The following is a 22,100-nucleotide window of genomic DNA, read 5'->3' as shown; positions in this document are numbered from 1 at the left end:
TCACAGAAGACGTAGGTTCCCCTAGTGAATATACACCCTTTGATGCAGGCATCACGTTATGGTTGGATGCAAAGTGGGATGCCGATTCAGTAGGCGCTACGATGTCCGAAGCGTGAGACTACAGCAGTCACCTCTGGTCCTGTCTGTAGCTGATGAACAATCTGAGCCACTTACAGTCTTTGCTCCGTATCAGAGGAAGCCTCTCAACCTGCAAGGTCCGAGTACTCGAAGAGGGTGGGATTGCTGGTAGTTGGAAACTCCAAATAAGACGCCTGATGTCGCTCTTAGAGATATGGCGGCATGACGGCCAAGTAGAGGAATAAGTCCAGGGTTCTCTCTGTGTTCATACCATGGCACATCATCCCAGATGTGGAGCAGGTCCTTCCGGACCCTTTGAAGAGTGCAGGGTGGCACCAACTGCAGGTGGCGGCTCTTGGCAGAAATAATGAAATGTGCCGTAATGTGTCAGAAGAGATTCTCTCTGGTTTCGACTACTATGTGAAGTTTAAAGAGAGACGATCTTGAAACTTCCTGGCAGATTAAAACTGTGTGCCGGATCGAGACTCCACTCGAGACCTTTGCAAAAGTCCTGAGTTCGAGTCTCGGTCCGGCACACAGTTTTAATCTCCCAGGAAGTTTCATGTCAGCACACACTCCGCTGCAGAGTGGAAGTCTCATTCTAGAGACGATCTTGCTTCCAAGATGAAGGAGCAGCTAACCATCCGCAGCATCTTTGACTGGAGCGACTGTGGTCTTTGGCGCAGACTCCAGTGGAGGGTCTGAATCTGAGGCTTAGACGGTTCTGCGTATGTGTAGGCTGCAGTTTCCTTGAGTTGCACCATAGGGTGCTGTTGCATAGGGTTCTGCTCAATAGATCAGGTGTCCATTACACGTAGTTGGCTGACGGTCGTGGCTGCTGTGCGAAGTAGACTGGATGATTTTCAGGTTAGACAGTTAAGAAATTGTAGAAACCGGATTCAGCCTCAAAGAGTGCACGGCAAACACAGGACGAAGGTAAACCTGACAGATATCGATACTGTAAATTGTCGTAAGGAACCAACGCTCCAACTGCTCTTTGAAAAAACTGAAGTAGAAATCCATTTAGGCACTAGAACTGGTTAAAGATGGAGATAGATTCAGCTGAAGTTTTTATCAAGCACCTAATAATGTTCAAAAAGGATACATTGACTTCAGTTGGTGATGACGTGTTTGAAGTAATTTAACTTGTAGTGAAATTGAGGTAGGTACAGAGTGTCCAGTGAAAGAGTTACTGATTTCATAATCAAATATTTTGAAAACTATTATGTCTTGTAAACTAAGAAAACTAAGGGGAGTGCAGGGTAAAGTATTATTAAGGGTTACTTGTAAGAGTTTTATACAGAAGTTGTATGGAAGTTTCGAAATAGTTCGAAAAGTTGCAAACAAATAGCACTGTACACTATGCAACTCGCACAGCCGCAGCGTGCACAATTTAACTCGTCCTCTGCAAGAAGTCTTTGGTGCCACGTCACATTCTTTTCGAAATGTCCAGTACTCGCAGTGCAGATGTGGCCCAAACGAACAATGAAATTTGCCATCCCATCCATCCCTGCCCCAGTAAATTTGCAATAAGCAAACGCAATGAGTCTATTTCTTAGTATTCATCAGGAACTGCGAACATCTGTTCCGTGTGACGTGATCTGTCCCCATTTTGCATGAACCACTTAGTGTGTTGTTGATTCTCCAACGTCAGCTATTGTTCTGAAATTCCAATGCAACGTTCACTAATGAACATTTCTCGCATGACAAGAACAACAATAACGCATCTGCTGCATACCGCAATCCAAAATGTAACTCTGGGAGAATACAGCGGTTTAGCTGCACACATACGAGAATTTTCGGAACACCGAAGTCGCCAGTTTCGTTATTTCACGATTCCCTTCAGGTGAAAGTGTGCTTTGTCTGTGAACCAGCTGCAGCCAACATCGAATCAGCCACTATCAAGTTTAAAAGAGCTTCACTCCAAGTTTAAACGCAGCCAAAACCTCTCAGACAAACAGAAGCTAAACGATGTCAAAGTTAGCGTAAGGAGGGCTATGCGTGAAGCGTTCATTGAATTCGAAAGTAAAATTCTATGTACCGACTTGACAGAAAATCGTAGGAAGTTCTGGTCTTACGTTAAATCAGTAAGTGGCTCGAAACAGCATATCCAGACACTACGGGATGATGATGGCATTGAAACAGAGGATGACACGCGTAAAGCTGAAATACTAAACACCTTTTTCCAAAGCTGTTTCACAGAGGAAGACCGCACTGCAGTTCCTTCTCTAAATCCTCGCACAAACGAAAAAATGGCTGACATCGAAATAAGTGTCCAAGGAATAGAAAAGCAACTCGAATCACTCAATAGAGGAAAGTCCACTGGACCTGACGGGATACCAATTCGATTCTACACAGAGTACGCGAAAGAACTCGCCCCCCTTCTAACAGCCGTGTACCGCAAGTCTCTAGAGGAACGGAGGGTTCCAAATGATTGGAAAAGAGCACAGATAGTCCCTGTCTTCAAGAAGGGTCGTCGAGCAGATGCGCAAAACTATAGACCTATATCTCTGACGTCGATCTCTTTTAGAATTTTAGAACATGTTTTTTGCTCGCGTATCATGTCATTTCTGGAAACCCAGAATCTACTATGTAGGAATCAACATTGATTCCGGAAACAGCGATCGTGTGAGACCCAACTCGCTTTATTTGTTCATGAGACCCAGAAAATATTAGATACAGGCTCCCAGGTAGATGCTATTTTTCTTGACTTCCGGAAGGCGTTCGATACAGTTCCGCACTGTCGCCTGATAAACAAAGTAAGAGCCTACGGAATGTCAGACCAGCTGTGTGGCTGGATTGAAGAGTTTTTAGCAAACAGAACGCAGCATGTTGTTATCAATGGAGAGACGTCTACAGACGTTAAAGCAACCTCTGGCGTGCCAGAGGGGAGTGTTATGGGACCATTGCTTTTCACAATATATATAAATGACCTAGTAGATAGTGTCGAAAGTTCCATGAGGCTTTTCGCGGATGATGCTGTAGTATACAGAGAAGTAGCAGCATTAGAAAATTGTAGCGTAATGCAGGAAGATCTGCAGCGGATAGGCACTTGGTGCAGGGAACTGACCCTTAACATAGACAAATGTAATGTATTGCGAATACATAGAAAGAAGGATCCTTTATTATATGATTATATGATAGCGGAACAAACACTGGTAGCAGTTACTTCTGTAAAATATCTGGGAGTATGCGTGCGGAACGATTTGAAGTGGAATGATCATATAAAATTAATTGTTGGTAAGGCGGGTACCAGGTTGAGATTCATTGGGAGAGTGCTTAGAAAATGTAGTCCATCAACAAAGGAGGTGGCTTACAAAACACTCGTTAGACCTATACTTGAGTATTGATCATCAGTGTGGGATCCGTACCAGATCGGTCTGACGGAGGAGATAGAGAAGATCCAAAGAAGAGCGGCGCGTTTCGTCACAGGGTTATTTGGTAACCGTGATAGCGTTACGGAGATGTTTAATAAACTCAAGTGGCAGACTCTGCAAGAGGGGCGCTCTGCATCGCGGTGTAGCTTGCTCGCCAGGTTTTGAGAGGGTGCGTTTCCGGATGAGGTATCGAATATATTGCTTCCCCCTACTTATACCTCCCGAGGAGATCACGAATGTAAAATTAGAGAGATTAGAGCGCGCACGGAGGCTTTCAGACAGTCGTTCTTCCCGCGAACCATACGCGACTGGAACAGGAAAGGGAGGTAATGACAGTGGCACGTAAAGTGCCCTCCGCCACACACCGTTGGGTGGCTTGCGGAGTATCAATGTAGATGTAGATGTAGATTGTGAGTATCTGGTTAGCAATGGCAGTCCTCTGTGGCACAGGACATACAGGTATCGCCTGACGGTTTTGGATTTTCAACTGAAACTTGTGTAGGGTGTATCTCAGTATCTTAAGGGTGTTGGAACGCTTCAAACCAGTCTCTCTGTAACAATTTTTCTGAAATATTCCGTTGGATATTGCTGAACAATTGCAGAAACCGTGGTGACATTTTCAGGAGTAACTACAATTTGCCTGGGACCAACAGTTCCCGTTAAAATATCAGCCATGCTGCCGGTCCGTTGGAATTTTGCGAAGATCTCGCGAATGGTTTTCGCATTGGATCCTTTTCGAACATTAAATAGTGTTTGAAAACATTCTTAATGCTGTAGTACCACGATCTGACCTGTTGTATTCCAGTAGCAATAAAACTCTTCCTTCGGTACGCTAGCCTCCTTTAACGTTTGAACGTTGCTGCGGTGCATTATTTGGAAGCACTACGTATAGAGATTACAGCATCGTCTTTTAGCAGCTTTCCGAACTATTTTGAAAGTGATGTGTAGCTTCTCTATAAAATTGGTACAGTTTTCAGAATAAACATACAGATTTTTGCACTCATCTGTCGATCTTAGATTTAGAGATATTGAATTTTTTGAAACTAGGGATCCATTCGGTAAAGATGCTGTGCGTTAGTTGGTAGTGGTTATACTCCACAACCGGAACAAATTAATAAGTGGCTTCTTTTATCAATACCTTCACCTACATAAGGTTACTGAAGGTTTCAATGAGAATTTGAGTCTCATTTAGAATACGCACTTAATGCTGTAGTACCACGATCTGACCTGTTGTATTCCAGTAGCAATAAAACTCTTCCTTCGGTACGCTAGCCTCCTTTAACGTTTGAACGTTGCTGCGGTGCATTATTTGGAAGCACTACGTATAGAGATTACAGCATCGTCTTTTAGCAGCTTTCCGAACTATTTTGAAAGTGATGTGTAGCTTCTCTATAAAATTGGTACAGTTTTCGGAATAAACATACAGATTTTTGCACTCATCTGTCGATCTTAGATTTAGAGATATTGAATTTTTTGAAACTAGGGATCCATTCGGTAAAGATGCTGTGCGTTAGTTGGTAGTGGTTATACTCCACAACCGGAACAAATTAATAAGTGGCTTCTTTTATCAATACCTTCACCTACATAAGGTTACTGAAGGTTTCAATGAGAATTTGAGTCTCATTTAGAATACGCACTCGGTCACACAATTATAGTTGTTGATGACTTAAATCTGCCCTAGATATGTTGCCGCGAAATACATGCTTAAAGTCGGTGGTAGGCATAAAACATTGTGCGATAGTGTACCAAGTGCATTCCCCGAAAATTATTTTGGGCACTTAGTTCAGGAATCCACATGTAATGTAAATGGTTGCGATAACACACTTGACCTCTTGCCAACAAAAAATTGTGAGCAAACAGAGCGACATAACGGATACAGGGATAAGTGGATGCAGGGGCGTAACATCCAAAGTCAATAAAAACAAACGCAGAATATACCTATTTACAAATTGCAATTATAACTCTTTTGATTGCTTAAAAAAGACATTTTTTCCGAACTACGTAAGCATAGACGAGATTTGTATTAAATTCAAAGAAATATTTTTGACGGTAATTAAGAGTTTCGTACCATGTGAATAATGACATGGAGCATATACGTCATGTTACAGAAAACAGATCAGTTCAATGTTGAAGAAACAATGAGAAAAGTATGTCACATTTAAAAGAACGCAAAATTCCAAGATTGGAAATGTTTCACAGAAGATCAAAATTTAGTGGGAAATTCAGTGTGAAAATGCTGATAATAGTTTCCCAAATGAAACAATGTTTCGAAATCGGGCAAAAGATCTAGAGGGATTCTGGTCATATGTAAAGCACAGCAGTGACACCACACAGTCAGTACTTTTACTGGGCAGTTGAAACACAAATGTTACTGGTGGCTGTGCGACTAAGGCGAAGTTACTTAACATTGTTTTCAGAAATACTTCCACCAAGGAAGATGCAGTAAATATACTCTAGAGCTCGAATCGAAAACAACTGCCAACATTAAAACTTATAAGCAAATATTCTCCGTGGAGCGCAGAAACTTAATCTTCCCGTTCAGATAGCTTACCATTTAGCTTATTTTTGGAGTGTGCCGTTGAAATACTTCCATATTAGCAATAATATACAAACGCCCACTCGAAGAAAGTGTACTGGTCACACTGACTGCCTAGAAAGAAAATAAGAAGACCTACATCACTGATGTCGATTTGAAATAAAATTTTGGAACGTATAATATGTTCGAATATTACGAAATATCTCCAGGAAAATGATCTGTTGACACATAGCAAAGATTCCGAAAACATGTTGTTTGTCACACACAGCGGACATTTTCTTCACACGAAGTAATGAGTGCCATCGACAGGGGATCTCAAATTGATACCATGTTTCTAGATTTTCAGAAGTCTTTTGACACTGTTCCTCACAAACGACTTCTAATCAGATTGCATGCCTATGGAGTATCCTCTGAGTTGTGCGACTGGATTCATGAGTTCCTATCAGAAACGTCGAAGTTCGGAGAAACTGATGGGAAGTCACCGAATCACACGGAAGTGATATCTGGAATTCCCCAAGGAACTGTTATACGTTGTCCGCTGTTTCTAATATATAGAAACAGTTCCGGAGAAATTGTGAACACTCCTCTCAGATCGTTTGCAGATGCTGCTGCCGTTTACCGTCTAGTAAAGTCATCAGGAGGTCAGTACAAATTACAAAACGATTTAGACGCGATATTAGCGTGGTGCAAAAAGTTGCAATTTATCCTGAACAATAAAAAATGTGAGGCCATCCACACTAGTACTAAGAAAATCCCTTAAATTACGGTTACACGATAAATAGTACAAATTTAAAGTTGTCGATTCCTCGAAATACCTAGAATTTACAGTTACGAAGAGCTTAAATTGATAGCATTACATAGGAAATGTTGTGGCCAAGCTCAACCAAGGACCGCGTTTTATTGGTAGAACTCTTAGAAGAAATAACAAATCAATTAGAGAGACAGCGTACACTACGCTTATTCTGTCTGTGCTAGAGTACTATTGTGCAGCATAGGGCTCTTACCAGATGCAATTGACCGAAGACATGTAAACAGTTCGAAGGAAGGCAGCTAATTTTGTATTATCATGACATGAATGATAGCTTTCACTGATATCGTACGCGAACTAGGTGACATTCAATAAAACAGAGGTCAGATCTGTGCACAAATTTGAATCAGCATATATGTTCTCTCAATGCGGAAATATTTTGTTGACTCTCACTTACGATAGGAGAAATGACCATCGTAATAAAATAAGAGATCGGACGGAAAGATTTAGGTGTTCATTCTTGCCTCGTGCTATTCGAGAGTGGAACGATCGAGAAGTAGCCTGAAAATTGTGTTTGGACCCTTTGCCAGTCATTGAATTGTGACCTGCAGAGTACTGATGTAGACGTAGATGTAAGGAAAGGAAGCAAAATCAGCCAGTTTTCGATTTTTTGTGCCTGCTCCACATGTGACTTGAATAGGAAATTTCCAACAACGTCACGAAAGACTCTACGTCATGCACTGCACAGTACTTTCGTTGTATTTATCTTCACGTGTATGCTTTATATGAAATGGTCACGGCCTATATTCGTTCCCAGCCTTGTCGAGTCCGAATCTGTGGTCTCATAAGGTCGTTAACTTATTACTTTCAGCAGTAACTTCAGAAGATCCAAAATATTAATACTGGTTCACAGCAAGCATAGGAGTACGGAATGTTTTTGCTGTTCAAGGCAGTTCATACAGTTCTAAAAAATAAAAATCATCATTCGTGAATATCCACTATGGAGAGTAATTGAAACGGAATAACATTTGCAGCTAATGCTGCACTCGTTCAAATGGCTCTGAGCACTATGCGACTTAACTTCTGAGGTCATCAGTAGTCTAGAACTTAGAACTAATTAAACCTAACTAACCTAAGGACATCACACACATCCATGCCCGAGGCAGGATTCGAGCCTGCGACCGTAGCGGTCGCTCGGTTCCAGACTGTAGCGCCTAGAACCGCACGGCCACTCTGGCCGGCAATGCAACACTCTTTACCAGTTCTCTAGTTCATGATATTGTTGCACACTGTTTCACCTTATTGTCTTTCGCCTTTTTTCCCCGCCAGCTATGATGGAAATGTGGAAAGCAGGAAGTATAAAGTTGTCATCCAGGGTCAATAAGGAGAGAAGAGGTTTGAATCTGTCTGGAACAATGTAAAGTAGGGATGCTACAGTTCTGTTCTATATCTGTCGCCTTTCTTGCTACATATACATACCAATGAGCTGGCACTAAACATATGAGGCAAAGAGTTTTCTCTTTCAGGTGACAAAAGTGTTATTGTAATACACGTGGAACATAACGTAAGCGTTGTAACTAATAGAGTTGTCAGTAACATCAGAAAAGTTTGTGAAGTTGATCACTTTACATTATTCGCACAGAGAGTTGACTAAAGGCTTTGCTGGGAGTATCGCGTCAAAGATTTTGTGCAGAAACTGAATGCTGCTATCTGCAGTGTAAGAATAATCTTCACTGTCTCACTTCCTCGGTGTTTCTTAATGCAGTCCTGGCAGTTGCAGTAGGATCCATATCTTGAGTGTTAAATATTTAAGTAAAGCGAAGGCTGCCAAATAGATCGACACTTTTTTGTGTCATCAGTAATTGTTCTTCACTTTCACTGACGATAGCAATGTCATCAGCGAATCTTATCACTGAAATATCTTCCACTATTGAAACTTTCTCTTACTTCCGTTATTGCTTTTTGTAATATTGTCTGTATAGTAAGGTGAAAATTTTGGAGGACTGTACACTTGTTCATGCTTGCATTTGTCTGCTTAAGTCTAGATGGTTTTAGTTTTTTGTGAATACGCAGTTTGGTTGACTAAACTGTGGCACTGAATAATTTGTAGCCGTATTTGGTTTGCATCTGCTCCCCCTGCTACATTCTGAATTTTGGTGGTAGCCCTGGAATGTTATTTCATTACCAATATGGACATTACTGTTCACCAGGTGTAGAAAATGTTTGATTTACTGCTGTTAAACAAATCGCACATTTTTAACTTCTAGTTTGTAATAATCTCTTTACACTTGTACGGAAGCTTCACAAAAGGAAATTATTTGAGTATGTGTGTGGACTAGTCCTAGATACAGGTCGTTACAAGACTCGAAGGGCGTCATATCATGCTAATGGATGACAATTTCGGTAGGCTAACTTTACGGATACATTTCTTTTCAGAAAAAGACTTTCGTCATAAGGTTACAAAAATGAAATCTAATTACAGTGTGTGACGCTGGGATCCAATTGGAGTGGTAAATATCTGGTGGTGGTGTTGGCATAATTTCTTAAGGAAAGTTATTCAGTTTATTAATAAGAATGAACAATCCAGATCACGCACATAATAAGATACGGAATAAACAACAAGCAAAAAACTCAGCGCTCAGAGTGCATGGAGACCAAAGAGGTCAGTGGTCATAAAACCGAAGTATGACATACGAACTAATACACATAAAGCGTTTTAGTAACTTTCCGTAATATAATCAGTGAACGTTACAAAAGGAGCCACAGATTCATATAAATTTAGCAACACAATAGAACCTAATACAATAGGCAGAATGTCAGTAAATAAGATTCACTGATTCATTCGGGCTATTATTTATTTATTTATACGTCATTTTCCGTCCTCCCCATGAACCATGGACCATGCCGTTGGTGGTGAGGATTGCGTGCCTCAACGATACAGATAGCCGTACCGTAGGTGCAACCACAACGGAGGGGTATCTGTTGAGAGGCCAGACGTACGTGTATTCCTGAAGAAGGGCAGCAGCCTTTTCAGTAGTTGTAGGGGCAACAGTCTGGATGATTGACTTACCTGGCCTTGTAGCACTAACCAAAACGGCCTTGCTGTGCTGGTAATGCGAACGGCTGAAAGCAAGGGGAAACTACAGCCGTAATTTTTCGCGAGGGCATGCAGCTTTTCTGTATGGTTAAATGATGATGGCGTCCTCTTGGGTAAAATATTCCGGAGGTAAAATAGTCCCCGCATTCGGATCTCCGGGAGGGGACTACTCTAGAGGACGTCGTCATCAGGAGAAAGAAAACTGGCGTTCTACGGATCGGAGCGTGGAATGTCAGATCCTTTAATCGGGCAGGTAGGTTAGAAAATTTAAAAAGGGAAATGGATAGACTACAATTTGTACAGAAACCAGATGGCAGTTATAAGAGTCGAGGGGCATGAAAGGGAAGCAGTGGTTGGGATGGCAGTGAGACAGTGTTGTAGCCTATCCCCGATGTTATTCAATCTGTATATTGAGCAAGCGGTAAACGAAACAAAAGAAAAATTTGGAGTAGGTATTAAAATCCAGGGAGAAGAAATGAAAACTTTGAGGTTCGCCGATGACATTGTAATTCTGTCAGAGACAGCAAAGGACTTAGAAGAGCATTTGAACGGAATGGACAGTGTCTTGAAAGGAGAATAATGGAATGTAGTCGAATTAAGTCGGGTGATGCTGAGCGAATTAGATTAGGAAGTGAGACACTTAAAGTAGTGAAGGAGTTTTGCTATTTGGGGAGCAAAATAACTGATGATGGTCGAAGTAGAGAGGATATAAAATGTAGACTGGCAATGGCAAGGAAAGCGTTTCTGAAGAAGAGAATTTTGTTAACATTGAGTATAGCTTTAAGTGTCAGGAAGTCGTTTCTGAAAGTATGTGTATGGAAGTGAAACGTGGACGATAAATAGTTTGGACAAGAAGAGAATAGAAGCTTTCGAAATGTGGTGCTACAGAAGAATGTTGAAGATTAGGTGGGTAGATAATGTAACTAATGAGGAGGTATTGAAAGGATTGGGCAGAAGTTTGTGGCACAACTTGACTAGAAGAAGGGATCGGTCGGTAGGACATGGTAGGACCTATTCTGAGGCATCAAGGGATCACAAATTTAGCATTGGAGGGCAGCACGGAGGGTAAAAATCGTAGGGGGATACCAAGAGATGAATACACTAAGCAGATTCAGAAGGATGTAGGTTGCAGTAGGTACTGGGAATGAAGGAGCTTGCACAGGATAGAGTAGCATGGATAGCGGCATCAAACCAGTCTCAGGACTGAAGACAACAACAACAACAACGTCAGTTTCCGTAGTACCAAATTGAGAAGCAAATATCCTAGGTCATTGAACGCGTCAGTGCTCGAAATTACAACATAGAAGTAATAACAGATAAAATAAAATGTTTTGAGAACCTTCAACATGGCAGCGCGTCAGCAATCGTTAGTTAATATATTAAAGAACTAGAAACCCGCCTCGATTGCACCTAGTGTTAACCTAGGTTTCGGCGTAGATAACTACACCTTCTTGAGAACAAAACCACAAATGGCTAAGAAGACCTTTGTCAATGATTAAAACAACATCATAGCTGTACATTTATAAACGAAAAGAAGGAAAACACAAACAGCACATATGTACAAAGTCTAAACCACTACTTAACTTAATGGTGTAACCTCCACCTCACACCGACGTATGTTCGATGGGCCATGACCCGCCATAAACTGCAGTGAGCAACTTCTTCAGTGCTCTCGTAGACAGTAGCTGACGGCAAATTCGGTGCGTTGGCCGGGCAGACGCAGCCACACCCACTGGTTTAGCTGTCGGTGATGGGGGGCCATTGAGGTAGTAGCAGGACGGAGGGGGGGGGGGAGGAGCTTCAGTTGAAATGGCTCTGAGCGCTATGGGACTTATCATCTAAGGTAATCAGTCCCCTAGGACTTAGAACTACTTAAACCTAAATAACCTAAGGCATCACACACATCCATGCCAGAGGTAGGATTCGAACCTGCGACCATAGCGGTCGCGCGGTTCCAGACTGAAGCGGCCACAGCAGCCGGCTGAGTTTCAGCAGCTGTCCCGTCGTCATCTGTCATACACAGATGTACAACGAAATATTTTGTTCCAATAAACGTACACTGATCACGCTGAACATGATCGACCTTGGTACGGAAAGCAGAGGCGACGCGTCTTGACATGAAAGCAGTGAGGCCTTGGTAGATAGTTGGAGGGAGTTGGCACCACATGCACCACATCTACAAACACAAGTCACCAAATTCCCGTAAGTTCCGTGGATGGGAGCGACGAGCTGTGACCCTACGTTCAATCTCATCCCAAACGTGTAGAGAACTGGCGAGCTGAAGGGCCAGCACATTAACTGTAATCTGCCACTGTGTTCCTCGAACCATTCCATCACAAACCTGTCCTTCTAAAAAAGCACTGCAGTCAAGAAACACGATCGTCAGTGAAGGGTGTTCGTGGTCTCCTTGGCCGTTATGGTGCCTCGCACGAGCTCCAATGGACCCTTGGATGTCCACGTCAATGTTCCCACTAGCACAGTGGAGTCGTCGTCAGCTTGTCTCCGTCCCGCTATAGAGGTGTCCAGGAGCTGTTCCCCTGGAAGACGACCGATTCGCTCTCTCTCATCGACACGATGAAGAATGTATGAGGATTAACCAGAGCATACAGAGGGCCAACGTCTAGTGCCGATGGTCACATGCCCATTTCAGTCGTAGTTGCTGATGTCGTGGTCTTAATATTGGCAGATGCATAGATCCTCGTCCGTGGAGGCCCATCGTTAAGAGTTTTCGGTGCACTGTGATTTCGGACTCACTTGTACTCTGCCCAGCATTAAAGCCTGATGTTAGTACCGCAACAGTTTGTCGCCTGTCAGGTTTCACCAGTCTGCCCAACCTACGACGTCCCACACCTGCAATGAAGGTGCCCACCCAACCCCATGACGTCTGGACGTGAATTTACTCGGTTTCACCTCTTGTTGAAGACACTCACCACAGCACTCCTAGAACACCCGGCAAGTAGTGCAGTTTCCGAAATGTCGTGCCGAGCCTCTGGACCATCACAGTCTGCCCTTGGTCAAACTCAGCAAGATCGCGCGCCTTTCCTATTCTACGCACGGAAAGCACGCTCACTGATATTACATACACCGCACTTAGCAGTCACACCTCGCCACGTGACGCTGCTATCAATTAGACGGGTTTATATAGATAATAGGTCGATGGTGATAATGTTCTGGCTGATTAGTCTATAACCTCGTGACTGTGAATATTAATTGAATCACAGCTCTCCTGATGATCCGTTCCTTAACTGTGCATTTGTATAGTAACTACGTTGTAATCGCTCTTCTGCAATAATTTCTCACTGATCAGCTCTATGTTAATGGCTGTTTTACCGATCGTAATACAGTCCACTGGCATACCCATAATGCTCGCTGATGGTCTACTGTTCACCACTGTGCTGCACGCAGTAGGAAAGCTATCTCTGGACGTGGTTATACTCGGTTTCACCTCTTGTTGAATACACTCACCACAGCACTCCTAGAACACACGTAATGACAAACGCAATGACAAACGTAATAACACGTAATAACAAACGTAACAATAAACTTATACCCACGCACCAAGAGGGGAGAACCATCTCTCTTCCACATGAAGAAAATTCCCGCAATGTCTGGAACCAGTACTGAAAAACATTTGGAAATTTGTGGTGGACTATGGGTCCAAACTGCTGAGGTCATCGGTCCCTAGGCATACGCACTACTTAATCTAACTTAAACTAACTTACACTAAGGACAGCACACACACCCATGCCAGTGGGAGGACTCGCATCTCCGACGGGTGGGGGGGGGGGGGGGTGTATGGGGAGCCCTGCGAAACAGACAAGACGCCAGACGCCTTAACGCCTTAAATCGCACGGTTACCCCTCGCTTCCAAACCAGTATTGACTCTGCGGTTTCTGGTGGCCACTTAAACTGCGTCCTCAGTGTTAGCAGCCAAAGCCCAAACTTTAACACCTGCTAAGAAATGACGACCGTAGCATCTGGACTCCGCCTTCATGAGACATGGTAACTTCTGAAAGGAAATATTGTCTCCTACACATACTTATCCAAGGGAACGGCCAGTCCCATAGTAAGAAATATGTCTGCAGTACTACTGCAGCTTCTGTTGTAAACTGTGACATGGCTCTGGTGGCTACGTGTTATCATTAAGCATAATGTTGCTACGTCAATCTACAACCGCAACAAGTTAAAAGAGGGAGGAGAGACGGGTAACTGATCACCAGGACTGTGAACTTGCCGAAGAAGTACGTAGACAAAGGACGCAAATACTCACTCACAAGAGACAGTACCCCAAGCTGCTGGATTTGTTGGTTTAATTATGCTGAAACACGACTAAAAATTACTGTCAGCAGAAATTCAAGAGATACCCGTTTATGGCAACACCGTACGACAGAGTTTTATTATCATTGCCTTAGAAATATCTACCAGGCCCCTACATTTTTAGCCAAATTACGGCTATAAACGTGTAGTCAAGAAATTGATTCCCAGCGGTGGACGTTTCTTGGACAAGCCGGATCCTATCTGTCGGCAGCTCCACGACATGGCGCTGCTGTCAGTAGTTACCGGTGGCGGTTGTGCTTACACGTCCGATGCCTACGGGCAACGAAATGTAATTCGTTTTCTATGGAGCAAGGAAAGGGACGAATACCCGTCGAAATTCACAGTAAGATACAGATAACGTATGGCGAAAGTATCTCGCTTTGCATGTGAGGAGAAAAAGGTCGCGAATATCTGCATGACAATGAGCTTTCGGCGAGGCAACATTCGTCGCTGACTGACGACAACCTTTCCCGCGTGGATGCATTGGTAAAAGCGGATCAGCACATTACCCGGGATCTTGCCATTTTGTGTGGAAGTGTTCATGTGTCCTCAGGGGAGCGAACACGCCCTCCCCTGAATGTTCATTCTCATGCAAGTCATGGCGTCCTTTTCGAAATCACAACATCTCCTCGTTCTCCACTTCCACCTCCATCTCTACCTCTACCTCAAACGTCTCAAAGCGAAACATTTTTCCCAATTCGTGACGGCATTTCCCTGTGAATTTCGATGGGGCTCCGTCCCTTGCTCCATAAGAAGCGAATCACAATTCTTCTCCTTCACGGCGTGGACGTGTGAAGCCCAAACCGCTATCTTCAGCATCTGACAGCAGCAGCGTAGCTACCGTATAACAGGACCGGGCTAGTCGAGGGAAGATCAACTGCCTGGAACTCATATGTTGACTTCGCATTTACAGCCGTAATTTGGCTAAAAAATTAGGAGCAAGGACTTTCTGATTAACCCTCGTATCAAAGGAATACCAGAAATTGTTCATCTGTTATATCTTGCGCGTCATAGAAAATCGGTGATGCGCAAGAGAGTTCCTGGAGCAAATGGCAGGCCTCTCCAGTCACAGCAAGCTATTCTCAAACATATCCATGACCACGAGACAATGAACTGTATTGCCTCCGCAGGACTACGCCCCAGACTTTCACAAAGGAGACGGTGGTAGGCTGGCGGTGATATCTTTGTAAATCCGTATCTCTGTAATTTTTTGCTCAGTCTCAATGAAATTTTGCACACTTATGTGTAGGGATACAATATGCTTTAAATAATTTTTACGGAATGGTTAAGAAAATTTTAATTCTGTGAGAGAATGTTGGATTTTTGTTACATTATTATTTTAATGTAAATCTAGCAAATTTCTTCTATAGTAAGTAATCTATAGTAATAAATGTACAATGAAGTTCAGTAACTTTTTGGTAAATTATTTCTGTTATTTTCTGTGTTATTTTGGATTTGAACACTATTTTACGGACAAATTTTTAACATGCTATCAATCATAAACAGTTTATAATATCTAATTTAAAATTTCAACCACTTAAATTTTGTCTCCATGCAAAAGAATAAGAGTGCCCAATTTAACCGAAATCCAGGCAATAATTTCTGATATTCGTGAAAGGAGAAGACCTTATTTTGCAGAAACATTGTTTTAAAGTTGCTAGGAAAGGCTAAAAAAAATTTTTAATCACACCCTAGCTAAAACTGCCCTTATCCATATTAAAAAAAAAAAAATGTTCAAATGTGTGTGAAGTCTTATGGGACTTATTTGCTAAAGTCATCAGTCCCTAAGCTTACACACTACTTAACCTGAATTATCCTAAGGGCAAACACACACCCTCATGCCCGAGGGAGGACTCGAACCCCCGCTGGGACCAGCCGAACAGTCCATGACTGCAGCACCTGAGACCACTCGACTAATCCCGCGCGCCTGTATTGTCTGTAGCAAGCCTTCCGAGTCGTCCACACTTCCTCTTCTGAATATGGCATATACTCTCCTGTTTTTGAGTAGTGCAGTCTTTTCCATAGGGATAACTTTCAACTACATTCTTGATAGCACTAGTCTCTCCATATCCTAAATACTGTATGTATCTTATTCCATGCTTTCGCAATGACCTACGGAAAATGTGTTTCACACCGGCAGCTTCCATCCCACCACTGGAGCATACATATTTCGTCTTACAAACAGCTTCGTGAGCTTCTTGTCATTCTGTTCCTCTATCTGCATCATTATATTTCTTGTGCAAGTAACATGCAGAACAGTATTTAGACATACGTGTAAATCTACTACTTTTCCAGTGTCAACACTAATGACTGTTTAAACATTGTACATTGAAGAATGCCCCTCTTGATCAAGGAACTATCACACGAAACTGGTATATCTTTGATATTTGTTACATACCAATTTTCTTGAACTGCCCCCTGGACTGCCATTTTCATGCTCTCTACACTGACTTCTGCAACTGCATTGAGGAGAGTAGTGCTCACTGCAGTAAATTTTAGGGGTGGATCAAGCATGTTCATAATACCACTTAAAAGGTTTCCACCATCTCTTCGAATCCCTATATGTCTTAATCCATAAGAAAAACTCATACTGGCTTCATACATTCTATTACTGACCTTTGATGTGTTAAATGGTGTATCACCATCACAGATTTCATGTAAAATGTGCAATATGCAACCCAAACTCTCTTTTTCCATCATCCACCAAATTCGCATTTCCTCGACAAAAAGAGCAGATGATGGTTCAGATGGCTCTGAGCACTATGGGACTTAACATCTGTGGTCATCAGTCCCCTAGAACTTAGAACTACTTAAACCTAACTAACCTAAGGACAGCACACAACACCCAGCCATCACGAGGCAGAGAAAATCCCTGACCCCGCCGGGAATCGAACCCGGGAACCCGGTCGTGGGAAGCGAGAACGCTACCGCACGACCACGAGATGCGGGCAAAAAGAGCACTTTCAAGCATTTAGAAGTGCCTCTGTCACCAATTCCAAATCCACAAATCCACAATTCTGAAACCTGTATTTCTGTCATGATTTGTTTCTTCTGACACAATACCTTTCAAAAGTTTTTGTTTAGCTACACTTGGAGACAAGCTAATTTTTGCCTCTGCAGTCCTGACGGTAACCTCAACATCAGTTTTTGATTTATATTGGAAGTATGGGACTTACTGTCCGCCCCTCGTGGTCTCGCGGTAGCGTTCTCGCTTCCCGAGCACGGGGTCCCGGGTTCGATTCCCGGCGGGGTCAGAGATTTTTCCTGCCTCGGGATGACAAGGTGTTGTTGTGTCGTCTTCATCATCATCATTCATCCCCATTACGGTCGGAGGAAGGCAACGGCAAACCACCTCCATTAGGACCTTGCCTAGTAAGGCGGTGCGGGTCTCCCGCATCGTTCCCCAAGAAGCATGGGACTTCATTTCATTTCATGGGACTTACTACATTTTTAAATAATTTACCAAACCTAGGTATTGTAGAAAACGATCAGTATATTCAACCATGCACAAACAATGACGCAATAAATCCAACTTCACTCAAATTCTACTAAACAGCACAAAAATTGTATACAAAGTTCCACAGCCTTCTATAATGTCGTGGCACATCGAAGCAATCAGAGCCTTCTAAAGCTATATTTTTCAGGATCACAGGAAAAATTGAGCAGGAAAAGTTTTCCTCCACTGGATATCGTGAAAAGTGAGCATGGAGCATTACACTGCTTAGGGTTTTAATTTTTTTATAGAATTTATAGTAGGAATTCCAAAGAAAAATTTGGCGTAATAATTCCAATTATATTTCTTTTTAAATAAGCAAATAAAAAACTGATTTTTTTCATGATTTGTGCCTCTGTCTCCCCCTAAGAGTTAGCATATTCTGATACAGGAGGGAGGAAGGCCTTCTCTTGGTACGCAACTCAGTGAAGAATAATTGAAAACTTCATCTTTCTAAGGTGGTGAATAGCAGATCTGAAGCGCTGAGTTTTATAAAACTTATTGCCCTTTTTGAAAAACGTTATGCATGTGACAGGAATAAAATACGGTATGGAGCTACTGCACCAACTGAATTCATAGACGGACTCGTGGTCTTTATCCCGAAGAAGCAAGGGCCTCAGACTGCTGAAAAATTGCGTCTGATTAAAATGGACCTCAAAGTAGTAAAGAGAGTATTTAAGATCCACATGGAACGTGTGCTATGGAAATTTCCTGTGACCTATGCTGATCCCCATCGCGGATCGATATCTGTGCGCCTTTAATCTCAGTGACCTTATTTTCTCTTCTACAGCCAATATCACAGCCAGCAAGTTTGTTTTTACTGAGCTTTCAAAAACCCTCTGTAGGAAAGGTCACAAAAACCTGCTGCAAACGCCACGTCAAATGGCCTTTGACGAACGTTTTATCAACATCTTGCATTACTTTGTGACGGAGCTGTCATCCAGGGTATTACTAAATCGGTAGCTTACCAACTTCCCTCTAGCGGGACATCGTTTCATTACCAGAGAAATTCTTTATTTCCGACTGGCATACTGCGTTTGTGGACAACAAAATTTCGACTTTTAGAAAACCATTTTTGTGAGATGTTATTTTAAGGGAAGAAGAATTTCATACGTCGGTTTTTCGTTGCTGAGGATCAGATCCAGAACGGTGATGAATCTAGTAGCTATTGTTTTATAACAAACGAATTTTTTGTGCCAAGACGATTATCTACTTTTAGGAATTTAATATATTTTTCTTTAAAAAAGGAAGAAGAAGACGTTTGTTTTCAGTTCACATTGAAAAACTATCATGATGATCTTTTTATTGGAAAAATTTTCGAATTAGTTCCTTGTTAGGATCTCCGGGAGGAACCTCTCAGCGTGGTAATCACAGGGAACAAATTAAATAACGAACGGAAGGGTAATATACTATGGGTCGGAGCGCAGAACGTCAGACTTCGATATTGACAGGGGAAGCTACAAAGTCTGAGAATGTAAATGTAAAGGATCAGTCTAGAAACAGAGGGTGTTAGTTGGTTCAAATGGCTCTGAGCACTATGGAACGTCTAAGGTCATCCGTCCGCCAGAACTTAGAACTACTTAAACCTAACTAACCTAAGGACATCACAGACATCCATGCCCGAGGCTGGATTCGAACCTGCGACCGTAGTGGTCGCGCGGTTCCAAACTGTAGCGCCTAGAACCGGTGGGCCACCCCGGCCAGCCTGGGTGTTAGTGTACTGAAATGAAAAGAGGATAAGGATTTCTGGTCAGATGAATGTAGGATTGTATCAAAAGCAGCAGAAAATGGTATAAAGGAAGTAGGATTTGTTATGAACAGGTATGTAGCACATAGAGTGAATTACTGCGAACAGTTCAGTGATAGGGTAGATCTCATCACAATCAACAGCAAACCAACATCAACAACAATAGCTCAAGTATAATGCTGACATCATATACAGTCGATGAAAAGATACGGGTAAATTAAATGTATAAGGATGCTGGATGGGTAATCCAGTATACAAAAGGAGATGATTAAAAATCATGGGGGTTGGGATATGTAGTAGGGAAAGGAAAACGAGGAAGAGATACTGGAGTGTGTGAACTTTGTTGTAGGAATGAGAGATATGAAAGACTAATTGATTTCTGCAACAAAATTTCAGCTATTAATAGCGAATGCACTATCAAAAAATCAGACTAAGACAACGTATGCTTGGAAAAGGCCTGGAGATACGGCAAGATTCTAGCTGAATTACATCATGCTCAACTAAAGATTTCGAAGTGAAATACTGGATTGTAACGCGTACCCAGGACTAGATAGAGGCTGGATTACAACTTAATGAAGAGTAAGCTGAAGTTTAAGAGGCTAGTGCGGAAAAATCTGTATGGAGAGAAGTGGGTTATGTAACTCCCCAGAAGGCAGTTCAATTGAAGAGTAATGGACAATCCAGGAGTTTACAGATGAATATAGATACAGGGAAGGTAACTGTGAAGAAACGATATGTAACGGAAGACGTACTCATCTACCAAAGAAGGTAGTGCAAATATATTAATGGAAATTCGGGAATACACAAATACTGCAAGTCACTTAGGAATGAAATAAACAGGGAGTGCAGAAAAAGGAAGCAAAATAGCTACGAAGAAAATGTGAAGAAATCGAAAAAGAAATGGTTGTTGGAAGGACTGATTCACTGCACAGATATGTCAAAATAATTTTCGGTGTAATTGAAAATAAGGGCGTTAACATTTCAGAGTTCATTTGGCTTTCCACTGTTAAGCCCAGATGACAGAGCAGATAAGTCAAAACTGTGCACTGAAGGCGCTACCAGGAGGTGGATAAGTCTGATTTCGTGATAGTCGATATGGAAGACGTAGGGGACGCATTATTAGTGTTGGAATTTAAATCAGCTCTAAAGGACTTGAGATAAAATAAGGCACGAGGAATAGATAAGATTCGAACGGAATTTCTAAAATTATTCGGGAAAGTGACAACCAAACGAATATTCAAATTGGCGTGTAGAAACTATGAGACTGGCAAGGTACCACAAAACTGTCAGAAAAACTCATATCATCTACACAGGTCTGAAAATAGCAAAGACTGACAAGTGCGAGAACTGTCGCACAATCAGCTCCACAATTCACGCATCGAAGCTGCTAAAAAGAATAAAACAGGAGACTGGAAAAGGATAAGTTATGTGCTTGTCAGTCTGGTTTTAGGAAAGGCACCAGAGAAACAGTGCTGACGTAGATACCTATATGCAATGTTATTGCAATAAAGTTGAGGATGTCTGCTCTTTTCACTGTTGATACATCTATCACATGAACGCTCACAGCTTCTGCTGATGTTCAGAATAACACTGAACTGAATTCAAGGTATGCAGTGAGTCCTATTTAATCCTGCAGTATGTGAAGTGGAGGAGGGAGACAGGCAGGTTGTGAACTTAACAAATACTTCCCGCCATTTACTCAACTGCGGAAGAGATAAGGAACTAGGGGGTTCAAATGGCTCTGAGCACTATGCGACTTAACTTCTGTGGTCATCAGTCGCCTAGAACTTGTAACTAATTAAACCTAACTAACCTAAGGACATCACACACATCCACGCTCGAGGCAGGATTCGAACCTCCGGCAGGCAGAGAACTAGGGGATGTAAAAGCAACTGTCTTACAGGTTTGTGACATATACATAATTCAGCTGTTGTCTGGAGGCATTGTATCATCTGTTCATGCAGATGCGTCACACTTGTGTCTGAGGATGCCTTAATGTATTGAATGTAGCCACCATTTGGAGGAGAACTAATAGTGTACATAAGGTCTGCTGAAAATTATAAATTTCTAAATGCCATGTGTAACAGTCACCTCTACGTTTTCAATGATCACATTGTCTGTATGAGTTATATAGTTGGCACAAGCATTGCCCAGGAAGTTCACCAGGCAATATACACTCCTGGAAACTGAAATAAGAACACCGTGAATTCATTGTCCCAGGAAGGGGAAACTTTATTGACACATTCCTGGGGTCAGATACATCACATGATCACACTGACAGAACCACAGGCACATAGACACAGGCATGCACAATGTCGGCACTAGTTCAGTGTATATCCACCTTTCGCAGCAATGCAGGCTGCAATTCTCCCATGGAGACGATCGTAGAGATGCTGGATGTAGTCCTGTAGAACGGCTTGCCATGCCATTTCCACCTGGCGCCTCAGTTGGACCAGCGTTCGTGCTGGACGTGCAGACCGCGTGAGACGACGCTTCATCCAGTCCCAAACATGCTCAATGGGGGACAGATCCGGAGATCTTGCTGGCCAGGGTAGTTGACTTACACCTTCTAGAGCACGTTGGGTGGCACGGGATACATGCGGACGTGCATTGTCCTGTTGGAACAGCAAGTTCCCTTGCCGGTCTAGGAATGGTAGAACGATGGGTTCGATGACGGTTTGGATGTACCGTGCACTATTCAGTGTCC

This window comes from Schistocerca serialis, chromosome 2, assembly GCF_023864345.2.
Source record: "Schistocerca serialis cubense isolate TAMUIC-IGC-003099 chromosome 2, iqSchSeri2.2, whole genome shotgun sequence".
In the NCBI taxonomy this organism is placed as follows: Eukaryota; Metazoa; Arthropoda; class Insecta; order Orthoptera; family Acrididae; genus Schistocerca; species Schistocerca serialis.
The sequence above is the reverse complement of the archived record's forward strand: the minus strand, read 5'-3'. Positions refer to the sequence as shown.